At 42.6% G+C, this 12,669-nt stretch overlaps 1 protein-coding gene across 2 annotated transcripts in view; it reads right to left on the reverse strand.

Moving 5' to 3' along the window:
* LOC109909805 (rho GTPase-activating protein 18) overlaps positions 1 to 12,669 on the reverse strand; it is a 41,043-nt gene that overhangs the window by 16,346 nt on the left and 12,028 nt on the right. Inside the window, exon 2 of one of the 2 annotated variants that reach the window (XM_031796772.1) lies at positions 6,027 to 6,081. The exons of the other annotated variant lie outside the window; for it this stretch is intronic. The gene's annotated coding sequence lies outside the window, so the exon portion shown is untranslated. The remainder of the gene's footprint in view (positions 1 to 6,026; positions 6,082 to 12,669) is intronic. 2 annotated transcript variants of the gene reach the window in all.

Genomic DNA, 12,669 nt, shown 5'->3' on the forward strand with positions numbered 1-12,669 from the left:
CTCAAAACCCCTGTACTGTATAAACCATATACACACCGGATACACCTAGATCAGACACTAGAAACTACACTTCTCAAAACCGCTGTACTGTATAAACCATATACACACCGGATACACCTAGATCAGACACTAGAAACTACACTTCTCAAAACCCCTGTACTGTATAAACCATACACACACCGGATACACCTAGATCAGACACTAGAAACTACACTTCTCAAAACCCCTGTACTGTATAAACCATACACACACCGGATACACCTAGATCAGACACTAGAAACTACAGTACCAGTTATTCAAGGGTTTTTCTTTATTTTTACTATTTTCTACATTGTGGAATAATAGTGAAGACAGCAACAATGTAACATAACATATAGAATCATGTTACAAAAAAAAAAAAAAAAAAAAGTGTTAAACCGATCAAGAAAATATATTATATATTTGAAATTCTTCAAAGTAGCCACTTTTTGCCTTGATGACATTTTCTACATACAAATGTAGAAAATAGTACAAATAAAGAAAAACCCTTGAATGAGGAGGTGTGTCCAAACTGTTGACTGGTAGGACTGACAGGAGGGGAATTTAACTCACCACGGCCCTACTGAAGACACTGGACTGGAGGAGCTAGGGGGCTAGTCTAAGAATGATCATCTTATCTTTCATTGCACAATGAGCCCAGTATCACTTAGGCTAGCATGTCACACTGTGAATCATAGAAACCATTACACATTCAGAAATTAATTGGGGGGGGGGGGCTGAATCACCATTCCTAATAAAGAAGAAAACTACTTTAGGCACTCGACCACAGTTTATATCTGTGATAAACATCTTTCTGGAGAGAGTTCTCCCTTATTCCCTCCTAAACACTGCATCGACTCAGAGAATCAAAACAGCAGATTCTTTAGCTTCATGAAATAACGAAAGAAGCAAATGTTTCTAAACAAACTGTAAATAATAGCAAAGTGAAACCATGTAACTTAACATGAAACTGGGCTGTGATTAACCTCTGAACTTTGGAAAACAACGATAAATACATAAAACTTGCAGGGGGGGGGGGTAATAAACAGACAATAAGACAAGCATGAAACTATTCATTAGGAGAAACGCGAGTTGCGGCTGGAGCTGCTATAAGCCGTGTATGTACACGAATGCACAGTGGGGTAAAATACTTATGTAGTACTTTAAAGTATTCTCAAGTCCTTTTTTGGGGTTATCTGTACTTTACCATTTATATTATTGACAACTCTCACTCCACTACATTCCTGACATCAAAAAGTACTAGTTACATTTAGAATGTTCAGGCAGGACAGCAATCTGGTCCAATTCACACACACCTATAACACTTTGTTATCTGACTGACTAAACACAAATACTGCATTTGTAAATGACGTCTGAGTGTTGGAATTTTATGTATAACATTTACTAGAACTAAAGACTTCTACTCAATTTTGACAAATTAGTACTTTTTCAACCACTGTACTTAAGCACATGTTAAAACCAGATACTTTGAGACTTTTACTCAAGTAGTATTTTACTGGGTAACCATTACTTGAGTAATTCTGTATTTTAGGTACAGTGTCTTTACATTTACTCAAGTATGACAATTCACCCCTGTGAATGAGGGTGCTTGTGGTCCACTTCACATGTATGAGCATGTTAGGCAGAGATGGGCAACCTTGATGGGAGTGGGGGGGGGGGGGGGGGGGGGGGCACATAAAAATCACAACTCATCATGAGGGACCGCAGTGGCTCGCGGGTCTGTGTATCCATACCCACACATGCAGTCAGTGCCAGCCCTAGCCTATTGGGGGCATTAAGTAAAATTGTTGCGGGGGTCCCAACTTGCGAGTAAAACATTTGAGGCCCTCCTCTCAACAGTGGAGATATTCATTTTCACATTTCTTGTAATCTACTCATTTTACCATGGGGCAGAGAAAATATTTTGCAGTTGAACAGATATCCTGCAATTCTAATCATGATTTGCAGTTTTTAATATATTTGAGTGAGAGTGACTAACAAAATCAATGGGGGTCCCCCCATCGGTAATTTGACAACAAATTTAGATAGCTGGCTAGACTAATTTACCAATCAGTGACTGATACAGGAGGGAAAACTGCTACCCTGGGGAAGGGTACCAAAAAATGTCTGCAGCATTGAAGGTCTCCAAGAACCCAGTGGCCTCCATCATTCTTAAAATGGAAGAAGTTTGGAACCACCATGACTCTTCCTAGAGCTGGCTGCCCGGCCAAACTGAGCAATCGGGGGAGAAGGGCCTTGGTCAGGGAGGTGACCAAGAACCCAATGGTCACTCTGACAGAGCTCTAGAGTCCCTCTGTGGAGATGGGAGAACTTTCCAGAAGGACAACTCTCTCTGCAGCACTCCACCAATCAGGCCTTTATGGTAGAGTGGCCAGACAGAAGCCGCTCCTCAGTAAAAAAGGCACATGACAGCCCGCTTGGAGTTTGCCAAAAGGCACCTAAAGGGCTCTCAGACCAAGAGAAACAAGATTCCCTGGTCTGATGAAACCAAGATTGAACTCTTTGGCCTGAATGACAGGAGTCACATCTGGAGGAGACCTGGCACCATACCTACGGTGAAGCATGGTGGTGGCAGCATCATGCTGTGAGGATGTTTTTCAGCGGCAGGGACTGGGAGACTAGTCAGGAGAGGGAAAAATGAACAGAGAAAAGTAGAGAGATCCTTGATGAAGTCCTGAGCGCTCTGGGACAGGTTATCAGACTGGGGTGAAGGTTCACCTTCCAACAGGACAACGACCCTAAACACACAGCCAAGACAATGCAGGAGTGCCTTTAGGAAAAGTCTATGAATGTCCTTGAGTAGCCCAGGCAGAGCCTGGACTTTGAACCCCATAGAACATCTCTGGAAAGACTTAAAATAGCTGTGCAGGGACGCTTCCCATCCAGCCTGAAAGGATCTGTAGAGAAGAATGGGAGAATCTCCCCAAGTACAGGTGTGCCAAGCTTGTAGCTTCATACCCAAGAAGACTCAAGTCTGTAATCGTTGCCAAAGGTGCTTCAACAAAGTACTGAGTAAAGGGTCTAAATACTTATGTCAATGTCAAAAACATTTTTATTTTATATACAATAATATCTTAATACCGGTTTTTGCTTTGTCATTTTGGACTATTGTGTGTACATTGATGAGAAACAAAAAAAAACATTTCATACATTTTAGAATAAGTAACAAAATGTGAAAAATGTGGTCTGAATACATTCAGAATGCACTGTCCATCATCATGCGGAGTCCATCCCCCCTCCTAAAGCCATCTCTTCCCACAGGTCTGCCTGCTTCCAGTCACAGCCGGGTTCCCATTACAACTCCTAATTACAGAGAGGCCTCGTGACATCACAGGCCTTTTCATTTCAGACAGGCAGAGTTATGAGTGGTCAGGAGAGCAGCACCTTGTTGTGGCTTGTTGGCCCCTTAAACCTGTATGGCTGGGACCGTGTCTGATGCGGTCCGATGGAGTCTGATGGACCAGGTCAATGCTGGGATAGGGGGTTCCTGGTCCAAAGAATGATAGGTTGGGAAAGGAACGTGGCAGAGTACCGAGGGCAGTGTCATACACACCCTTCTCTCCCCCTCTACAGCTGGAGGAGGGACATGAATAGGAGTCAAGGGGAAGGTTAAAGGGGTCTTCCCTAGGCATGTAAGGGATTTCCTACTATCTATTCAGCATGGAAACCATCCCAATTTCATTCAATTCTGTTCAAATTAAATTTGCTGCACAATGGACAATTTTGTTTGCAAGCTCACGTAGGGCCAAAAGCACATCAGTATTCAGGGAAAAAGGTATGCCTGCTTGTTTGTATTCAAATATTGATAAGTGTGTGTGTGTGTGTGCCAGGAAGCTGGCCCTGGCCACACTTAGGGGGGATGTTATTGATTAGAATGATGCATGCTGGGCGTGTGGATGGCGGAACTTTGTTTTAATGGGTTTTTGTTCCCCTGGGTACCGCTCCACCCTCACACCCCTCATGTTATCACATGAGATTTCACAGAATAACATACAGGCCTACAGTATGCCGTTCATTACAGGAAGAGTAGCTAGTATGATGGGCTGTAGAGGCAAAGAATAAGCTAAGAACACTTTGAGGTTATGACTATCCCCATTGATATGGGTTTAGAAACGCAGGCCTCCTCATGCACATATCATGACAATTCAAATGAACACAACCTTTTTCTAGGAATCCAAGTGTGCAGAATAAAACATCAATTCCATGTGTAAGGCTGGTTTGTTGACACAAAGAAATATGCTGTGCTTGTTGAAGAGCAGGTTTGGATGCGTGTGTGTGGGTGACAGCTGTTCAGCACAGAAGCATTTTGTTTGGAGGATGTATACCATTCATTCTGGTACTAATACAACTTGAAAACAACTCTTCACCGTCTCTGAACAACAGCGACGTCACCTGCTATGATGCTGGCAACTGATGGGGCATAGGTCAGGACCAGTATACACAAAACATCTTAGAAATCTTATGATCTTAAAAATAAATCCTAGATAAGTACTTCTACTCTGAGACACTTTGTGAATACTGGCCCTGGTTGTTTTTCCTAGAACAGAGTCAATAGTAGACACACTAAGACACCTCAGTTGATTCACAGGGTGGTTAATCTCCAGTCTCTAAAATATCAAGAAACATCTGGTTCAAACCAAAAATGAAAGAAGCCTTATTAGGTGAAATACAGAACAGTTAAGGTATGTATGACACAGACACACTTAGTTCTACCCAGCCATTTCCCCTCAGGTCATGTTAAGGAGGTTTATTAAAATAAATTCAAGTTGAAGAGTAAAGAGTTTTAGATGGAGAGATTCCTAACTCAGGTGCTGGTAGTGTAGGGACAGGGTGACACCATTCCAGTGACCCATTATGTACGGTAGGCTATACTACAGTCACTATGGCTTCCTGTGATTCACTAGTACGGATACAGTGCCCATACGCCAACGGATACACACAGTACCCATACGCCAGCGGATACAGACAGTAGTCATACCACGGCGGGATACATGCAGTAGTCATACCACGGCTGGGTACATGCAGTAGTCATACCACGGCGGGATACATGCAGTAGTCATACCACGGCGGGGTACATGCAGTAGTCATACCACGGCGGGGTACATACAGTTGTCATACCACGGTGTGGTACATGCATTAGTCATACCACGGTGGGGTACATGTAGTAGTCATACCACGGCGGGTACATGCAGTACACATACCATGGCAGATACATGCAGTAGTCATGCCACAGCGGGTACATGCAGTAGTCATGCCACAGCGGGTACATGCAGTAGTCATGCCACAGCGAATACATACAGTAGTCATACCACAGCGGGTACATACAGTAGTCAAACCACAGCAGATACATACAGTAGTCAAACCACAGCAGATACATACAGTAGTCATACCACAGCAGATACATACAGTAGTCATACCACAGCAGATACATGCAATACACATACCACAGCAGATACATGCAATACACATACCACAGCAGATACATACAGTAGTCATACCACAGCAGATACATACAGTAGTCATACCACAGCGGATACATGCAGTACACATACCACAGCAGATACATACAGTAGTCATACCACAGCTTAGGAAACCTATAGAACCATCATTCCGTTCAAAAACCTTTCTCGTCCATCATGTGGGTACCGTTCCACTACAGTCAATTCAGATATAATGAATGTACTACAATCCCTAAGTCTTCAGGTGTGCTTCTTGGTAGGATATCCTAAATAAAAAATTGCTCTGAAATATCTTTGCCCCTCACAAAAATCAAAACATTTTTACAAATAACTAAATGGAATTAGAAGTCATAATCCATGACCTCTGGCTAAAAGGTACTGAATGTTCTCAAAGGAAATATCTTAGTAAATACAATACGTATTCATTCACACCACCATCAATACAGACAGTCCATGTGTTAATGTTCCACTTCACAAGAATCAAATCACACACACACACACACACACAAGGAGGAAAAATCAGATTACCTTTCAGTTCCTCATCCAGCTCGAGAGAAGAGGGGAGCGAGTGAACTCTAGTGATCTAAAAGAGAGAGAGAGAGAGAGAGAGAGAGGTGCCTGTCTAGAGTATATAAACAAATCTGTTTGAAGCCAGGCAGGGAGAGAGACAGAGACAACTATCTCAGGATATCCTCCTACAGACAGAGCTTGGGTTCCACAGAGACTCATCTCTCCACACACACACACACACACAACCTCCTCTCTCGCGCTCTCCCTCCATCCCATTCCCACTCCGTGGGGAGGCACACAAGTTTCCAGTGTCCAGCTTTCTCCCCTCCTTCCCTCACTCCCAGTCTCTGTCACCCCTCCCCTTCTCCGCTCCCCTGCCCCCCTCCAGACATATTTACTGCTTACAATTCCTCTTCTCTGCTTTAATCTTCGCCAAGCCTCAACTGCCTCTTTAAAGGTCATTACATGCCCACATCTCTGCACCTCTTTCACTCTCCCTCTCTTTCTGACAGATCCAGTGGAGAAAGAGTCAGAAAGACAGTGAGGAAGAAAGAGTCAGAAAGACAGTGAGGGAGAAAGAAAGAGAGGACATTGCAGTTAACTTGTGGTACATTTAAGAAATGGCTCTATTAAAGGGCAAACCTAACCCATAATGAGTCTAATTAGGAATAGTACAAATACAGATCCCTCTTAAAATGTGACAAACCTGGAATACAAACAACTTCAAATAACTCTTGCTGTGCATCCCAGCAGTCCTGTTAGAAGTGAAAATCTTCCAAAAAGCTCTGCTCAAAACAATCATTTCAATTAAATATATTTTTATTGTTTATACATCAGATCATTACTGGAGCTCCAAAGTAATTCAAAATCAAAGATAAAATATGAATATTTCCTTAAATGACCCCCCCTCCCCAAACATCATATGTAGGTCAATGGTGATGGAGAAACTGGAAACATGTGGAGCTGGCCTGGTCTTGATGGATAGAAAGCAGAGCGAGGGCAGGGAGTGGGTACGGAGGTCTGTAATCGGAGTAGAAAACCAAGAGCCCTCCAATCATGACCTAATTCCTCCAAGAATGTCAACACCAGGGCCTGAGAGCCAAGGCCAGAGTCCAACAACAATACCCCCGAAAAGCATAACCATTTACACGTGTTTCGACTCACTCACTGCAGCTTTAAAACATGTCCGACCAAGACCACTCTCCTGTGCAGCCAGTGGCCCACTGCTGGAAAGTAAAGGATTGGAAGCGCGCCCTTCAAAACCTGCCAAAGCCACTTTGGCATCCCCTTCCTTCATAAGTGAATCAGCTAAAACCTTCTCCCAGATCTCCTACTGATTCAATTGGCCATACACTTTACGAAGCGATGAAATCAAAATCGTGCATGTGCCAAATTGCTGACTGTAGCGCATGTGTCTAAAACCTAAAGACTTTATCTTTCCAACTTTAAAACTGTGCAAATAACAACACATGTTGATCTTAAATCAGTGTGACGGTCAAAACTAAAACTCATTTTCCTTAATAAGCCCCTGGCTAGGGGCTGGAACATCTGGCTTTCCAAAAATACACTTGGAGGTCTGGTGCATATGGTCCAGACCTGGTCACAGCTAGCATTACATTTATTCTGGTTTATAGGCTAAAGCTCAACCAACAACTGATCCAAAGTCAGTCCGCTATCAATCATTTCCTTGACCAGTCGTACTATGGGCCTGACCTCTGTCTCTTTCTTGAACAGTTTCTTCAGTGACATTAAAAGACAAAAATGGGACTTTCCCCTTCCTACACATCTGATTATCTGAGTGGGGCTAGACGACTGATCGCCAGTTCATCCAGCTGCCATCATCATAACACCCCCTCATCACCAGACCCCCCACCTGCCCTCATCAGCAAGCCCCCCCCCCCTCTCATCAGCAAGGCCCCCCTGCTCTCATCAGAAGATGCATACAAGAGGCCCCTGTTACAGGTTAGTGAAGAGCAAGAGCCAATTCCCCTCCTACCGGTCACACAGCAGAGAGTCTGGTCTAGCGCCACGGGTCAGGAGCCACTATTTCGTTTGCAGACCCTCTCAACACCCTCAGATCTACCTGGGTTCACTAAGGTCATTATGGCCTCAAAGAAAAGAGATACACAACACACTAAAAAGAGGGGCTGTGAGTACAGAGTGCTCTTTTTAATACAGGTCTGGTAAAAAGCAGGGGCATTAACAACATAACAGCAGGCTACATCCTCCAACTACAGATCAATAAAAACAAGGATGTAATGGCTGCCTCACTGATTAATACACTTGATTGGGAATGTATAGGTTGCTTGAGTGGCGTTAGTGGACGGATGGGGGTTTGTATGAAGAGTGGGATATGACCCAAAACATCAGTAACGATTCATGAGTTGTATGGGAATTTTTTGGTCCAGTACCTTGAGAAAAGGATGATAGGCCCTGGTCAGTGGTCACATGCTGGTCATGACATAAAAGTGTCATCATATGTTGACTAACATCGCTGCCCATGACTAATGTCCATCTATGGAAATTCAATGGAATACCATCTTGTGTTGTCTCCACTTTGTCCAGAACTCGTGTTTTAGACTCCCGCAGCCAAAATAGCTCATGTAGTGTGTGTGGCATGAAGTCACGCCCCCCCCCCCCACACCATCTGTTTTGTTGATTAGCCTAGCATTACGTCACTGTCAAATCTGCAGTACAAATTGAAAATGGCCACCAATAATACTGTAAAATGGCCACTCATCCTTCTTCAACAAAGTACCTTCAACTGTATTTTCAAATCTGGTAGTTACATTACAAACAGCCTGTAACATCACAAGCTGATGTCAGTTATTTGGAAGGGAACGCAGTGCAGGTTGTGTGTGTTATTGTTCATGGAATGAAGGTCCATTGTGAGAAACAGGCTCCTCTTGACTGCAGCAGTTCCATCCTGTTTGGCCTTTTAAAAGATAGCAGGAGCCTGGTACGCCATCATTACCAAATGGCCAAAGAGCAAACTAGACATACAAAACATATCTATCTAGACTAGAGATGTACTATTATATGAATGCTATTGGACTGTAAACTCCTGATCTGTTGACAAACAAAAAAAGAAGAAATGGTGAATGAAAATAAGTGAAGTCGTTGAAATTTGCCATAAATCACAAACAACCAAACCATATATTTAGGTAAACATAAACATTAGAACCCCCCCCCCCCCCCCCCAATTTACAGTGTATTCTGAAAATATTCAAAACCTTTCCCCTTTTCCACATTTTGTTACATTACAGCCTTATTCTAAAATTAATAAAATCAACATTTTCCTCAATCTAGACACAATACCACATAGAGAGAGCTTTTTTTTTTTGCAACTTTATTAAAAAACAATAACACCTTATTTACATAAGTATTCAGATCCTCTGCTATGAGACTCAAAAATGGAGCTCAGGTACATCCTGATCATCCTCAAGATGTTTCTACGACTTGATTGGACATGATTTGGAAAGGCACACACCTGTCTATAGAAGGTCCCACAGTTGATAAAAAAACCAAGCCATGAGGTGGAAGTTATTGTCCGTAGAGCGCTGAGACAGGATTGTGTTGAGGCACAGATCTGGGGAAGTGTACCAAAACATTTCTGCAGCATTGAAGTTCTGAGAACACAGTGGCCTCCATCTTAAATGGAAGAAGTTTGGTACCACCAAGACTCTTCCTTGAGCTGGCCGCACGGCCAAACTGAGCAATTGGGGAGAAGGGCCTTGGTTAGGGAAGTGACCAAGAACCCAATGGTCACTCTGAAAGAGCTCCATAGTTTCTGTGTGGAGATTAGAACCTTCCAGAAGGAAAACCACCTCTGCAGCACTCCACCAATCAGGCCTATGGTAGATTGGCTAGACGGAATCCACTCCTCAGTAAAAAGCACATGACAGCCCGCTTGGAGTTTGCCAAAAAGGCACCTAAAGGACTCTCAGACCAAAATAAACAAGATTCTCTGATCTGATGAAACCAAGATTTTACTCTTTAACCTCTCTGGGATCGTTCAGGACGCTAGCGTCCCACCTCGCCAACAGTGAAATTGCAGGGCGCCAAATTCAAAACAACAGAAATCTCATAATTAAAATTCCTCAACCATACAAGTATTTTACACCATTTTAAAAGATACACTTCTCGTTAATCCAACCAGTGTCCGATATCAAAAAGGCTTTTCGGCAAAAGCAGAACATATCATTATGTTAGGTCAGCAACTAGTCACAGAAATCATTCAGACATTTTCCAACCAAAGAGGTGTAAAAAAAAAACTCATATGCCACCAAAACATCCAGAGAAATTGCAGAGAGGCACATGAAATAACAGAAATACTCATCATAAACTTTGATGAAAGATACATGTTTTACATAGAATTAAAGATAAACTTGTTCATAATGCAACCCGTGTCAGATTTCAAAAAAGCTTTACGGCAAAAGCACTATATTCAATAATCTGAACAGGTTCAGCCACAAAAGCAAGCCATACAGTTACCCGCCAAATTGTAGAGTCAACAAAAGTCATAAGTAGCAATATACAGTGCCTTGCGAAAGTATTCGGCCCCCTTGAACTTTGCGACCTTTTGCCACATTTCAGGCTTCAAACAAAGATATAAAACTATTTTTTTGTGAAGAATCAACAACAAGTGGGACACAATCATGAAGGGGAATGACATTTATTGGATATTTCAAACTTTTTTAACAAATCAAAAACTGAAAAATTGGGCGTGCAAAATTATTCATCCCCTTTACTTTCAGTGCAGCAAACTCTCTCCAGAAGTTCAGTGAGGATCTCTGAATGATCCAATGTTGACCTAAATGACTAATGATGATAAATACAATCCACCTGTGTGTAATCAAGTCTCCGTATAAATGCACCTGCACTGTGATAGTCTCAGAGGTCCGTTAAAAGCGCAGAGAGCATCATGAAGAACAAGGAACACACCAGGCAGGTCCGAGATACTGTTGTGAAGAAGTTTAAAGCCGGATTTGGATACAAAAATATTTCCCAAGCTTTAAACATCCCAAGGAGCACTGTGCAAGCGATAATATTGAAATGGAAGGAGTATCAGACCACTGCAAATCTACCAAGACCTGGCCGTCCCTCTAAACCTTCAGCTCATACAAGGAGAAGACTGATCAGAGATGCAGCCAAGAGGCCCATGATCACTCTGGATGAACTGCAGAGATCTACAGCGGAGGTGGGAGACTCTGTCCATAGGACAACAATCAGTCGTATATTGCACAAATCTGGCCTTTATGGAAGAGTGGCAAGAAGAAAGCCATTTCTTAAAGATATCCATAAAAAGTGTCGTTTAAAGTTTGCCACAAGCCACCTGGGAGACACACCAAACATGTGGAAGAAGGTGCTCTGGTCAGATGAAACCAAAATTGAACTTTTTGGCAACAATGCAAAACATTATGTTTGGCGTAAAAGCAACACAGCTCATCACCCTGAACACACCATCCCCACTGTCAAACATGGTGGTGGCAGCATCATGGTTTGGGCCTGCTTTTCTTCAGCAGGGACAGGGAAGATGGTTAAAATTGATGGGAAGATGGATGGAGCCAAATACAGGACCATTCTGGAAGAAAACCTGATGGAGTCTGCAAAAGACCTGAGACTGGGACGGAGATGTCTTCCAACAAGACAATGATCCAAAACAAAGCAAAATCTACAATGGAATGGTTCAAAAATAAACATATCCAGGTGTTAGAATGGCCAAGTCAATGTCCAGACCTGAATCCAATCGAGAATCTGTGGAAAGAACTGAAAACTGCTGTTCACAAATGCTCTCCATCCAACCTCACTGAGCTCGAGCTGTTTTGCAAGGAGGAATGGGAAAACATTTCAGTCTCTCGATGTGCAAAACTGATAGAGACATACCCCAAGCGACTTACAGCTGTAATCGCAGCAAAAGGTGGTGCTACAAAGTATTAACTTAAGGGGGCTGAATAATTTCACACCCAATTTTTCAGTTTTTGATTTGTTAAAAAAGTTTGAAATATCCAATAAATGTCGTTCCACTTCATGATTGTGTCCCACTTGTTGTTGATTCTTCACAAAAAAATGCAGTTTTATATCTTTATGTTTGAAGCCTGAAATGTGGCAAAAGGTCGCAAAGTTCAAGGGGGCCGAATACTTTCGCAAGGCACTGTAAATCTTCACTTACCTTTGTCGGAATGGACTCCCAAGAAATGTTTGTTTTGTTCGATTACGTCCATATTTATGTCCAAATACCTCCGTTTTGTTCGCACGTTTAGTTCACTATTCCAAAGGCACAATGCGCGATTGCAAAATCCAGACAAAAAGTCAAAAGAGTTCCATTACAGGTTGTAGGAACATGTCAAATGATGTGTACAATCAATCCTTAGGGTCTTTTTATAATAAATCTTATTAGCGTATTCATTACAGAGGAAAAAGAAACGCGCCCGCGAGACCGCACAGTAAACAACTGATTGGCCTCAGCCTAGTCCACTTGTTGAAACAACTCTTATTCGACACCCTTCCACAATAGAAGCCTCAAACAACTTTCTAAAGACTGTTGACATCTGCTGGAAGCCGCGGGAAGTGCAATCTGGCCCCATAGACACAGCATATTGGACAGGCAATCACTTACATGAAACTGCAAACCTCAGATTTCCCACTTTCTGGTTGGATT

This window comes from Oncorhynchus kisutch, linkage group LG18 (assembly GCF_002021735.2).
Source record: "Oncorhynchus kisutch isolate 150728-3 linkage group LG18, Okis_V2, whole genome shotgun sequence".
Lineage (NCBI taxonomy): Eukaryota > Metazoa > Chordata > Actinopteri > Salmoniformes > Salmonidae > Oncorhynchus > Oncorhynchus kisutch.